At 47.4% G+C, this 12,443-nt stretch overlaps 1 protein-coding gene across 17 annotated transcripts in view; it reads right to left on the bottom strand.

Annotated features, from left to right (window-relative positions):
• The window catches only part of MYT1L (myelin transcription factor 1 like), a 324,171-nt gene extending 312,955 nt beyond the window's left edge, over nt 1–11,216 (bottom strand). For 6 of the 17 annotated variants that reach the window (XM_075414773.1, XM_075414784.1, XM_075414775.1 and 3 more), the window contains exon 1: nt 4,534–4,866. The gene's annotated coding sequence lies outside the window, so the exon portion shown is untranslated. Of the gene's footprint in view, nt 1–4,533; nt 4,867–5,049; nt 5,129–11,122 lie in introns of those variants that run through there. The other 11 variants (XM_009935434.2, XM_075414779.1, XM_009935433.2 and 8 more) reach the window with 4 other exon arrangements.
• Nucleotides 11,217–12,443: the final 1,227 nt, after the last annotated feature.

The raw sequence follows: 12,443 nt of genomic DNA on the forward strand, positions 1-12,443 counted from the left end.
AAAAAACAATCCTGACTATTTAAGCATGGGACATGACAGCCACGATATGTGCAAAGTCATTATAAACATAGTTTAATAGTTAAGCATGGGCCTTTTCCTCTTTGGACAACAGAGGAACTGCTAGTATCTCCAAAAATGTTACCAAAACAAATCGCCAGTGCTTATTTAGAAGCTGGACTGGAATAAGCTACTCAGAAATTCAGAAAATTAAGACATTTGATCTAACAACTAATTCTAGGGAAGGAGATAAGAAATAATGGGATGAGCCACGAAGTCACAGTATCACAAGAAGCCTGGGGAACCCTTTTCAAGGATATTCCTTCTGCGAGAGAATGCCCTGCTGCAGCACTGGAAGGAATGCCAGAGCATCTACTCCAAGAAAAAGAGCAGTCCCTACAGTTTATCCTCATAATAAACCCTGGATACCTTCTCTTTCTGCATTTTGGCTATTTTATTTGAACCGAAGAACTGCTCAGGAAGTGGACTAGGTTAAATGCTGTAACATGGTACTTATTCACACCACATTAGGCAGAGGGACACTAAAATTAGGCATAAAATTCTATTCCCTTGGTAATATCCTCTGGTATTGGCCAGAGACAGGAGGAGAAAAGGGAATTTCCCTTGGAAAAATAGAGCAAGCTATTGATATGTAATATAAATATTGTGGCATTACATCTTTCAAGCAAGTATCACCATTTCGGGGGCGGGGGGGGGGGAGTGGGGGGTTGAACCATCACCAGAGAGACCAGAAAAAATTAGCCATTCAGTGAGCAGTCTAAAGACCTTTTTGAATGGTTACTATACCTCCCATACAGTCTGTCTGTAAACAATCTTATTAATTACAAAAAAGATGAGAAAGTGAGGAGATGTTTTCTTTTGATTTTACTGGAGCCACAGAAGAAATATGTTTGGCCTACCACTCTATAAAAAAGACACTACTCCTGCTCCAAAGCTCACTGCTGCCTTTCCTTTGGGGTCAGGAGCAGGCTCATGCAAAGTAGGAACAAAACAGCAGCCTTCTTAAAACCTAACATGAAAATAATTTTTAAAAACCTGCTGCTTTGCACTGATTCTCTTCACTACTGCACCTAGTGATGGACAGCACTTGCAGGATTCAGACTGAAACTGCTGAAGTTATGCTAAGTGGACATACATCCATAGTACGCCGTGCCCTTTTTAATCAACTTCCTGGCTAAAAGATGCCATGCTGACATAAGGTATGAGAGATGCAGATTTTTAATACTTCACAAAATAACAGCCCTCAGTGCCGGTTTGGTCGAAAATCTGTGATCTTAGGAGTTTGCCTAGAGCAGAGCTATAACCAATTTGATTATGATGGATCCTCAAGATACATAAAATTTATCCTGAAGGAAACTGGTTTCTGAAACCAATTGCCCAGATGCATTAGGCAGGTGAGAGCTTCAGCAAATCAAAGGGTCTACTGGCAGACGCAACATTGATTTCTTAATGTTTACAACCTACCAGACAGTTCTATACCAGACCTGATTTGATGGATCTCTATGGGGCGCCCTGCAGCCTTGGTTATTTCCACAACGAAGTTGGCTAGTTTCGTTACTTGGTGACAGTGTGCCACATCTGCAGCTTCAGTGCAAACATACTGAAGTAGCATGTACACCACAAATCTGATCAGAGATCAGATTTTAAATCCGATCTCATAATGATGTTTACTGTTTTCCTGACTAGAAGTATGATCCCTTTTAAGGGATCAAAAATCCTATTGTGATTTTTGTCTACCTTGTCTCCACATCCTACTCCCCAACACAAGACATTCCCCCTTTATTTCCATTTCATTACATTTTGCTGCTTTTTCCTCTGTGGCTAACATAGGCAGACTGGTTCTAATCAAAGCAAAATACTGTGAAGGATTCTAAAGAGATAATCTTTGTCAACAGCCTACAAAAGCTTTGATTTGCTCTCCTTGTGACTTTTTAATCTAGGATATTTGGAGAAGATGCTGCTATTTGGCCTGCACCCATTTTCACTCCATAGAAATCTGGCTGCACTTCTGTTTAAAACATCATCAGTAATCTTACTAGGATTTCTCATCACTCCTTTCATGAGAAAGAAAAGGTCAGTAAGTAAACTACAGCCATAAAGTTTACTTGTACTATACTATCAAGAACTTTACATCTTTACTGAAAGTTCATCAACATGATGCAAACATTTATCAAGCTCAGGCAAACTGATATTAAATTCAGTATTTCCATAAGGATAGTCAGTGTTGTATACGCACTTTGTCTCAAAGCGCTTTTCCACCAGTGAATCTCTCAGCAAAACAACGACTGTGCTCAGAGCTGATCAAGATACAGGCTCTTAACACAGAGAACTTTATTTCATAAATGTGCTTGTGCAATGCACTTGAAATGCTCATGCTGATTTCCTGTGGAAATGCTGATAGATGGGAATTATATTTTCATTCTTTTGGAGTCCACATAAAAGCCCGGCTAGTGCAGAAGAACAGTTTTCAAAACAGTACATTTTGTCATTCATATGGCAAAGTTTCTATTCCTAGCTAATAAATTGCCACATATGTTTATGCATGTACGTGTATGTAATCAAAATATTCCTTTGCATATCTTATTCATCTCCTCAACACAGAAATTTAACAAAATGGAAAAGAACAGTAAAAAAAACAGACCCTCAAAAATGGTCCTTTACAAATCTGGAGAAATAATACACCTCTGAATACACTGAAGTAGCTCCTCTTCTTTCTTAATTGTCTTTGTCTCCAAACACACAGTTGCTGAATTCCATAATATGTAAGATACAAGACTGTAGAGTAAAACAACAAAGTCATACTACGAAGTAAGAACTGCTGTGATAAAACTGATGTCCTTTTTGAAAATGTGGGCATATAACTGGGTATTTGAACCTAGAACAAAGAAACCACTGCAAATGTCAAATGTTTAGTATTTAACTATTGCCCTTGTTGGTTAAAATAATGGGGTGGGGGAGAACATTCACTCTCCAGAAAGTTCAAGCTATAAAATAGAAACAAAATTGAATCTACTCTTAGATTAGTTCAAAATGTAACGAATTCTGCGTTTACTCATTGTAATGGTTTACTCTTCTCTTTGTTTCACTTGATAAATCAATGTAGATTTTAGAAAAATATCATTAATTTTTCCACAGTGAAAAATCCTAGTTTATTGCATAGTCTTACATCACTCTGTATTTCTAATGTTAGGAATGTTATGTTGCCTTCTCAATTGTTTTTAAATGTGTCATACTGCAAACAAGCATAAACATACATATTCACCAGACTAGACCACAGCAACCAACTTTAACCTTATCATTCCAAACTTGAAGCACCTTGATAAATCATCAGTAGTACCCGCTGCCTAGTAAGGGTTAAGAGTTTGTTCCAATATTTTTTGTTTGTTTGCAGAGAGACGTGACAAAGACTTTTACTTCTTTGGTAATTTTCAAAATAAACTATCACACAAAACGGAAATGTAGATTAAAAAAAAAAAATAGGAGAGAGGTAAAAACTAAATGTCGTTGGGAACTGCATGCTGTTGTTCTCCAAAACAACATAATTACAGGTAACAAAATCCCTACACCTCTCAAATTAAAGAAAATCATTCATTAAACTGTTCTACAATAGTCACAAGAACTATGTAAAGACAATTAAAAGATAATTTCTACTTAAGCCCAACCTTTGATGCAGTTTCAAAATTAGGTCAGTTAAAATTAAAATCATCATTTTTAAGGAGATTAAGAATCCTGAATACAGCATAAAAATATTCCTAAATGACTACACGCAAAAAAGCAAATGTAACTAAATGTTAAAGCCCCCTGTACGTTATACACAGCATCAGAATTATATAAGAAATGCCTGTCAATGGATGCTCTGTTCGAGAAGTGAGATTCCAGTCTGACTCAGTGTTCTCTGGCAAAAAAAAAAAAAAATATGTAATTCACAGATAGCTTTTTTGTTTTCTTCGTTGGTTTTCTCCTTTCAATAAAGCAGCCTTCATAAGGACACATATATACCGGAGATACGTGGGGCTGAGAGACTCCCTAGTAATTTGTCATTCGATAACTTCAGGTTTTAACATTTCTAGTGAGTTTGTGTTAAATAAGCGTTTATTTCCTTTCAGCCAAGAAAACGCATACCACCCCATTCAAAACTGATCATATCTGGGCTTTCACTGAAACAGGAGCTGATAATTTTACAGGTCTGCCCACACTGTTCTAGAAAACAGGCAGCAGAAATCCGGCATTTCCAGCAGTCGTTACCAAAACGACAACCACCAGGAGCTGGATCCCGTTTCCACGGGAAGCGACGCCAAACTCCCCGCTGACCTCGGGGCGAGCAGGATCGGGCCCCGAGCCGCTCAGCCCCCTCCAGCTCCAGGCATGGGCGGACGCGGTGAGGAGCCGGGGTGGCAGAGGCGCAAAACCCAGCTGTTCCTTTGTTAACTGCCCCAAGAGTTGAACTTTCCATCACTTTGCGAACAAGAGCGAAGCGCCCTGCAAGCAACCACGGCGAGAAAATGACATATTTACCTTGAGGGAACAGCACAGGGAGAGCCGGAGAACCGCGAAACAAAGTAGTCCGAACGAATTACCGAGGCGCGCAGTCCAAGCAGGCCGCGGCCGCTCAAGCCGCCGTCTCGGCGCCAGCCACCCTGCCTTCCATCTTAACGAGGTTCACCCAGAAAACCGACAGACCTGCTCCGCGACAGCGAAACTCTCCCAGCGCTTCCGAACGCCCACCATTTGTTCTCCATTCATCCAATCAACTTCCCACTGCACATCTTCCCCTGCCGCCCAGGCTCGGAGGCAGGATGCCTGCTCATCTGTATGCTAATTATTTTGCCACATGGACAAAAGTAATAACGCTTTCAGACAGGAAACCGACGGGCCTCGAGTCGGAGGCAGAAATTAATCAGCCGCCACCACTGAGCGCCGAGCGGGCGGGCGGGCACGCGTGCGGCTCCGCGGCCGCCGCACCGGCCGAACCCTCCGTCTCGGCGGGCAGCCCGGGCTCCCGCAGGGGCCGCACCGCGCCCGCGGACTTACCCCGCAGCCTTTAAGCACCGCGACGCGCCTCCGTTCCCCCGGCCCCGCCGCCCGCCGCGGCCGCGCACGCCCAGCCCGCCGCCGGCTCGGCACGGCTCGGCACCGCACGGCGGGAGGCGGGCAGGGCTGGGGCAGCGCTCGGCGCCCGCCCCGGCACCCCCGGGCCGGGCTCCCCGGCGGCCTCGGGGCGCCGCGGCGGCGCTGTATTCCACCGAATAGAGGGGAACGCAGAAACGCCGCAGCCGCCCCGGAGGGGAGACCGCCGCCGCTGCTGCTCGCGTAAAATGGTGTCTCCGTTATGGAACAACCCCCCCACCCCCGGGGAGGGGGGAAAACACCACGATAATTAGGCCTCTAAATGTGTCTTTAATAGAAAATAATGATTGAGAACCATCATTGTTGTGCCGCCGGGGTACCACTCCAGGGTCTATAGAGTTAACTGGGCTGCACTGCTGAAGCCTCGCTTATTTCACCTGTTCACACCATCTTCTCCCCTTAGAAACAAAAGAAACGAACTATTTCCCGGGGAAAAGATCAGCAGCCCTCCACCATTAGCGACCTGCGCGGCTCGGCTTTACGTGATCAACAGCCCGAACGCAAGCCAGGGCTCGCAGGCAGACAGGGCCGGGATTTATATGCGTGTGCCCCTCAACGGCGTCTTCCCCGGCAACCTGACGCGGATTTTCTGCCCCTTGATGCCTCCGCTCAGCCGGGGACCGCGTCACCCACCGAGTCGCGCAGACGGCAGCCGGGAAGAGCCCCCCTCCCCTTCCCTCCCCGCCCCGCAGCGCTGCCGCAGCGCCTTCCCGCCGGCCCGCGCCCGCCCCCGGGCCGCCCTCCCCGCGGGGCTCGCCCCCGGCAGCCGGCTGCCCCTGCGACGGGAGCGCCCCGACAGCGGGGAGCCGCCTCGGCCGTCCCCGAAATGTCACTTCGGAGCGGCGTGACGCGCTCTGCCATCTCTACGCGGGGGAGGCGGCGGCGGCCCCCCCCCGCATCGGCGCGGCCCCGCACGCCTCCGCGGCCCCGGCCCGGCCCCTGCCCCGGACACCGCCCGCGCCGCCCCGCAGCGCCCGTTCCCGCGTTTCGCCTGGGAAGAACCCTGTGTGCCCCCGCCCTCCTTATCGCCATGGTGCTGCTGCTGCAGCCCCCTCCCCCCCCCCCGCGATGCGGGCAGGGCACGCCGGCCCGAAAGGCAGAGGGAACCCAATCCCCTCCAACCCTGGGGGTACCGCTCCCTGCCCCCCCCGGGGCGAAGCGCGGCCGAGCTCCGCGTACAGCCCTCCGCCTGCCCAGCCGGCACAGCACCCCACGGCGGGAGGGGCTGTCGGGGGGCTGTGACGGGGATGCAGAGCAGAGAGCCAGCCAGCCGGGGTAAGGGACTAACAATAGCACAGCCCTCACGGCTTCCACGCGCTGGGTGGGAAACGCAGTGTTTCCCTCGGAAAGCAAAAAAAAAAAAAAAAAGAAAAAAAAAGGACTCACGTGTCTCTTCCCCCGCCCCCCATCTCTGCCTCGCCCGTGGTTCGGTTTGGGTATTTTTTTTTCCCCTCCCTTAATTTCTCCCTGTCGTCTCCGCTCACGTCTCCCCGCTCCCGCAGGGCTCCCCCGAGGCCGGGCCGCAGGTGCGGGGCGGGGGGGGAGCGGCCCCTCGGGGAGGGGGGAGAGCTCCCTACCACGCGTGTGTCGTGGAGGGGGCACGTCAGTTGGGGGTTTTTCCACCCAAATCGATGTCGCCCGGAAGCACGCGCGCACCTAGCGAGGAAGGGGCCCCTTGGCAGGTGAGGGGGGGGGAGGGGGGGGGAGGGGGGGGTACCTACGCCCCCGCAGGTGAATCCCACCGCTTCCTAACGTGAGGTTTGCACGCCGAGCCTCTGGATAACTGAATTCGCGTTTCAAAACCCGAGGCTTGTCTTTCCCCCCTGCTAAAGCCGACCTGCTTGTGTCACCGGACCCTCGCCAGCCTTCGTGAGACGGTGAAGGCGGCTGTGCGGCACACGCATCACGGCAGGTGCTGTCAAACTTTTGGAAGGCGATTTAGCTGGAAAGAAACCTCATCATCTTGTCCAGCCTTAGGGATGACTTAAAGAAATGGCCCGGTGCTTCTCCCACTGAAGGCAAAACCAATACTTGCTTTAATCGGGGCAGAACGTATATAAACCCGGGGGGGGGGGAACTGCATAAATTAGAAACATTTACAAAAAGACCAGCGTGAAAAATAATTTGGGAGACTGGTGATTCATTGGCCTAATTATCCTCCATAAGACGTTAGGGTAGGGGTTTAATGTTGTGGGCTGGGTTCTCCCTCCCCCAGCCTGTGTCTCGTCGACGTGCATTATCTATGGGGAAAAGGAGATGCAGGTCATGTTTAAGCAGCGTTAACGAGAGCACAGGATTTTTCCTGAAGGTTAAGTTCGCCAGGTTAGCAAATTTCAGGTAAAGCGTGCTCGAAAACCTTCCATTTCTTTTACTTTCTCGCTGGTAGCGGTTTCTAACGAGACTTGAAACATTAGGCAAACACAGAAAGCAGAATTAAAGCATCAGACGAACCCACTACTGTCAATAAGGGAGTACAATTTCAGCTTGACAGGAGTATTACAAGAATATACCCGCTAACGAGCAGCCTTAATTGGCCTGCATATTGTGGCTGTCACTGTTAAAACCTGTTCCTATACAGTCCTATTTTATACATCCTTTAAACGTATAGTTTTCTAAAGCGGTTAAGGAGACAATACTTTACTCACTGGGCTTTTGATTTTGGGTGGGAAAGAAATGGGAAGAAAAGGAAATGAAAAGAAAATAGGAAACCCTATTACGAATATGGTATCAGTGGCTGAAAAACTACATGGAAGTCAAGCGTATAGCAAAAAAAACAACAGACTTTTTCAGTTTCAGTGCACTTTGTCAGTTTTGAATGTAAAGTATTACTTATCCATAGATTGCAATAGCTGCAGAGGTTTCACTGACAATTACTATACTCAAGTCTTTTTAAAATGTAGTGTGTTCCTTTATAGATCCCACCTTTTCCTCAGCAAGACACTCCATCTTAAAAGTATTTTTAATTTAGTGATGGAGTTCACTGCTTGTCCTGGCAAATCCCTCACACAATAGAGTTTAATGCATGGCTTCAGTTTCCAGTACAGGGTCATGTTCACGAAGAATACGAATGAAAGAGAAGATTATTTAAAAAAAAAAAAAAAAGTTACTGCTGCGCATGTGCAGTTGGCAGTTATTAAATGATAGCAATGTAACTTCTAGATAATAAAAGTCAAAATACCAAATAGGGCAGAGCAGACCGTGCCCTAATGCTGTGTAAAGTGCCTCACTTGAAAGAAGTTAACCCTAGTCCGATTTAAAACCGCCCAAACTGCGAACTTGAGTATGAAATACTGTTGCAACCGAAGACTGCAAAAGTGATTTATATGTATAATGAAACCTTAAAAAGATCTTCCAGATCAAGTGGCAATCAATAAAATGCTTCCTATCGTCAAACTCCGGAAAACAGGGATTTGCAGCGCAGACGCAGGGAAGACCCCAGGCACAATGGTGCTGCTGAGGGCAAACGTGAATTTCGCGGTGGTGAGCTGGGCACCTTGTTTACTTGCACAAGTAGAAGACAAATGAAAGCGTTTAGCTCAACAAAGCACCCCTTTTCTAGGAAGAAGCAGTCTGGCTAAGCATGGCAACACCCGTCAGGACCCTCGCGCCCTGCGAGTCAAATCGCGCGGCCGCGGGGAAGCCCCTGCCGAATCAGCCACGCTGCCCCGCGGACCCCTCCGAGCAAACGCAACGCGCGCGGAGACGGCCTTGAAAAGCGGGGGAGCAGCGCGCGGGAGCGGGGGTCTGGCGCCCTGCCGCAGCCGCCCCCCCGGCGGGCACAAAGCGAGCGGAGCCGGGAGAGCGGTGGGAGAGCGGCGTCCCCCCCGCCTCCCCCCGCCAGGCACCGCCCGGCCCCGCCCGGCCCCCGCCCGGCCCCGGACAGCTCCCGGTGCTGAAAGGCGCGGGCCGGCCCCGCGGGCTCTGGGCAGGCACCGCCGAGCTGAGCCGGGAGGCGAGAGCCCGGCCTGAAAGGCGCTGCCTGCAGAACAATGGCACATCCTGCCGTAATCACGTTAATGAGATTAATCAGTGAATTAGCAGCAGTCAAATGTCAGGGTGGCAGGGAGGAATCCAACCAAGCTCCGTAATTAACTTCGGGGGGGGGGGGGGGGCAGGGGAAGGAAAGGGGCTGTGTTATCTGTTAGGCTTCTCCCGAAGTTTGCCAGGTTTTTTTTTTTATCCGCCAGCCTTTGGAAGACGCTGACAATTCAAGTGGAGGGGGGAGGAGGGGACAAGACGAGGACCTCACCCTTCTTGTGCTCCAAGACAGCCTGCTAACACACGGTGCCCCATTCCCCCCAGCTGAAGCCCGTTGAGGGAACCAGCACCGCCTCACTGGCCCCCCCCCCCCCCCCCCCCAGCTGCACCGCACTCAGCTCCGAGTGTGAAATCGGTTCTGCGGGTCAACTTCCACCACAAATTCCGAGAGGCATGGTAAATATGGCGGATGCCAAAGAAATATTAAATCTTATTCCTTTTTAAAAATCTACAGGAAAGATACTTTTTCCTGAAATCAGAGGGTTAGGAGAGAAGAGTGCCCTTTAACAAACTATCAGCCGTAGATTATCACAAGTTAATACTAGATCTGTTGCAGAGTGTTTTCTAAAACAACAACAAAAAAAGGAATTTGAATCAAGTAGTTTAGAGTAAGTTACTTAATGTAGACAAGTCAGAGATCTGGTCTCTAGCTGACCTCAGTAAAAGTGAAACTTCTCCACCTAAAATTCAGCACCCACCACCATTTCTCCTCTGCAAGTACAAAACATAAAAAGAGATTCCCCGTAGATTATAAATAAAATCCAAATGTATTTATTTGCAAGAAAGAGAGTACTGCATATCTCCTTTATATCTTTAAAAGGAGCATCGTCAACCATGCAAAGCATTTATCATGTAAAAACTCTACTTGGGTGCGCGCAGTGCTTCTGCACAGAACAAATAAACGTTTAAAAGCAGCCTCCTCTTTGCCTGGATAAGGCTGTGCACGTTGTTCAGCACTCCGAAGAAAATGGCATGCTTCTGTTCCATGAAGTTTAATCTTTGTTAGTGACAAATAAAAGAAGCAAACCTGTATAACGTCTCTTCCATAAGAGACGAAGTAGTTTCTTTTTTTACTAGTATAAGTCGTTTTCCTTTCTACTCTTCAGTTACTTTTTAGCACCGAATTAATACGATTAACAAATTTGCACTGAATGTACATGGTACTTATCTGAACTATTCGAAAACTGAAATACAGACTGTGATGTTTTCAGACACTTAACAGAATTAGCCATCCCTTATTTACAAAGCTTTTTCTCTTTAAAGAAAAACTAATACCAAACATGATAGTGTTCGTCCAAAATACTACTCTTATACGAGTGTTCCCCTTTAAAGCACAAATGTTGTTTTAGTGTAAAAAACATAGTATCTTATAATCTTTTATTTAATTGTACTCAGCTGTCTGAGCATTCGAATCTGTGAAGTTTCTGTCTCGGGTTCTCCACATCAAACAAGTACCATCCAACATGCAGCAAGTTTATATAAACAACAACACGCTTAATGCATGCAACATTCTGCGTTCGTATAGTAAACACACACTTTAGGATTTTTTATCAGCTATTCTCCAGCCCAGTACAATTTCGGCTGCACAGCAGTACTGCCAGAAGAACTTGAAAAGAGCAAACAATGGACATTTAAGTACAAGCTACAGAACGACTGCAAAAATCACAATAATCTGCCCAGTTAGCTACAAGAATCAACCCCCACCCTGCACAAAACACAGCCCACACCTGCGCCGTTAATCATTTACAGGTTAAACATAAGCAAGACATTTCAGCATGGTTAAGAAACACCCTGGCTTACTACAACTTTGAAAGGATGAGGAGTAAGAAGCATACCACAGAGACCCAGAAAAGGCTGCTTTTTTCTTCACTGAACACTGAAAAGGTACCCCATGTTCCAGGGAATTCAGAAAAAAATATATATATTAAAATACACCCACCAACACTGAGTAAAAAAAATCAGGGGGCTTCAAGAAGACTGCAGGGAAAAAGCTCTCACTCTCTTTAGTGTGCAGAAGCTTAGGGGGAAAAAAATGTCGCCCTGGCAGGAATGACAAATGCAGTAGGATAGGCTAGCAGGCCTGAGGGATCTGTTTTACTTCCACATACATCCTCTAATGCACGCACTCCCACTCATCCTCTCGAGATGCCTTTTTTTTTTCCTCCACTTTTTTTTTTTTTCTTCACCAGCTCCAAATCCCCGGCATATGACCTTCTGTTAAATAGATAAAAAAAAATTTGCTTATCAGTCATGCAAATGAGGCTGAATTCATTTTCCACAACAGATGGCCTCATAGATAATGATGATGGAAGAGAGAAAATTGAATGTCTCTCACAAGGTGGTCATGGCAACCGAGAGCAGAATAATATCAATAATAAGCTCACTGCATAATAAGGTTGTCAATCCCACAAATCAAAGTCTCCAGCTAAATCAGGTATCCCACCCCCAGCTAGTTATCAGGTAAATAGAGAAATAGAGAGCATCCTTTTTCTTTTTAAAGGAGGAGCTGCTAAAAGAAGCGGTAGCTCCAGCGATTCCAGGGTACAAGGGGAAGGAGGGAGCAGAAGAGATTTTTCTCCGCTAATTGTGTTTTATTTAATGAATCGGGGAGGGGAGCGTTGGGTTTTTCCTCCCCCACCCCTTTTTTTTTTTTTTTATTTTCACAGAGGTTTTGTTTGCTTGGGGGGGGGGGGGGGGGTGCTGGTTTGTTTTTTAATAGCAAGGCTGATATTTTGAACTCGATCCGCTGCCGAAGCCTTCCCTCCCCTCCCCGTCTCTGATGTGGAGTGCTGCATTGATGCAATAGCAGCTCGCCTCAGGCTTCCACCTTGGCTCCCAGGGGGCCATCCCGCAAAATGAATCAGCAGCCATCCTGAGCAGACTGATTAAAATGAAAATGGCAAGGCACATGTCTGGGCGGAACTAGAGCTGAGCTGCGCTGCCTGTCTGGCAAGCATGCTCAATATAGCTTCTGCTAATAATGGCTTACCGCCTTTCGGGTTTTTAAAGGTATTACCGTCGCCCCTTCCCCCACCCCTAAACAGATAACGGTGCTGGGGGGGTTCCCCCCCTCCGTTGTGTAGCGCTCGCAGCTAGAGCTTGCCAGGCTGACACGCAGTGATTGTGAAGAGACCCGCTTGCTTTGCAGGGATTTTCTTCGCAGATGTGCCGAAACACCGAGACGACATATTAACATGCAGCTAGAAACTATTCCCAGATATTAGCTGGGAAAGAAACCTCAGAGGAAGAGAAAAGCTCAG

Source organism: Opisthocomus hoazin, chromosome 2 (genome assembly GCF_030867145.1).
Source record: "Opisthocomus hoazin isolate bOpiHoa1 chromosome 2, bOpiHoa1.hap1, whole genome shotgun sequence".
Lineage (NCBI taxonomy): Eukaryota > Metazoa > Chordata > Aves > Opisthocomiformes > Opisthocomidae > Opisthocomus > Opisthocomus hoazin.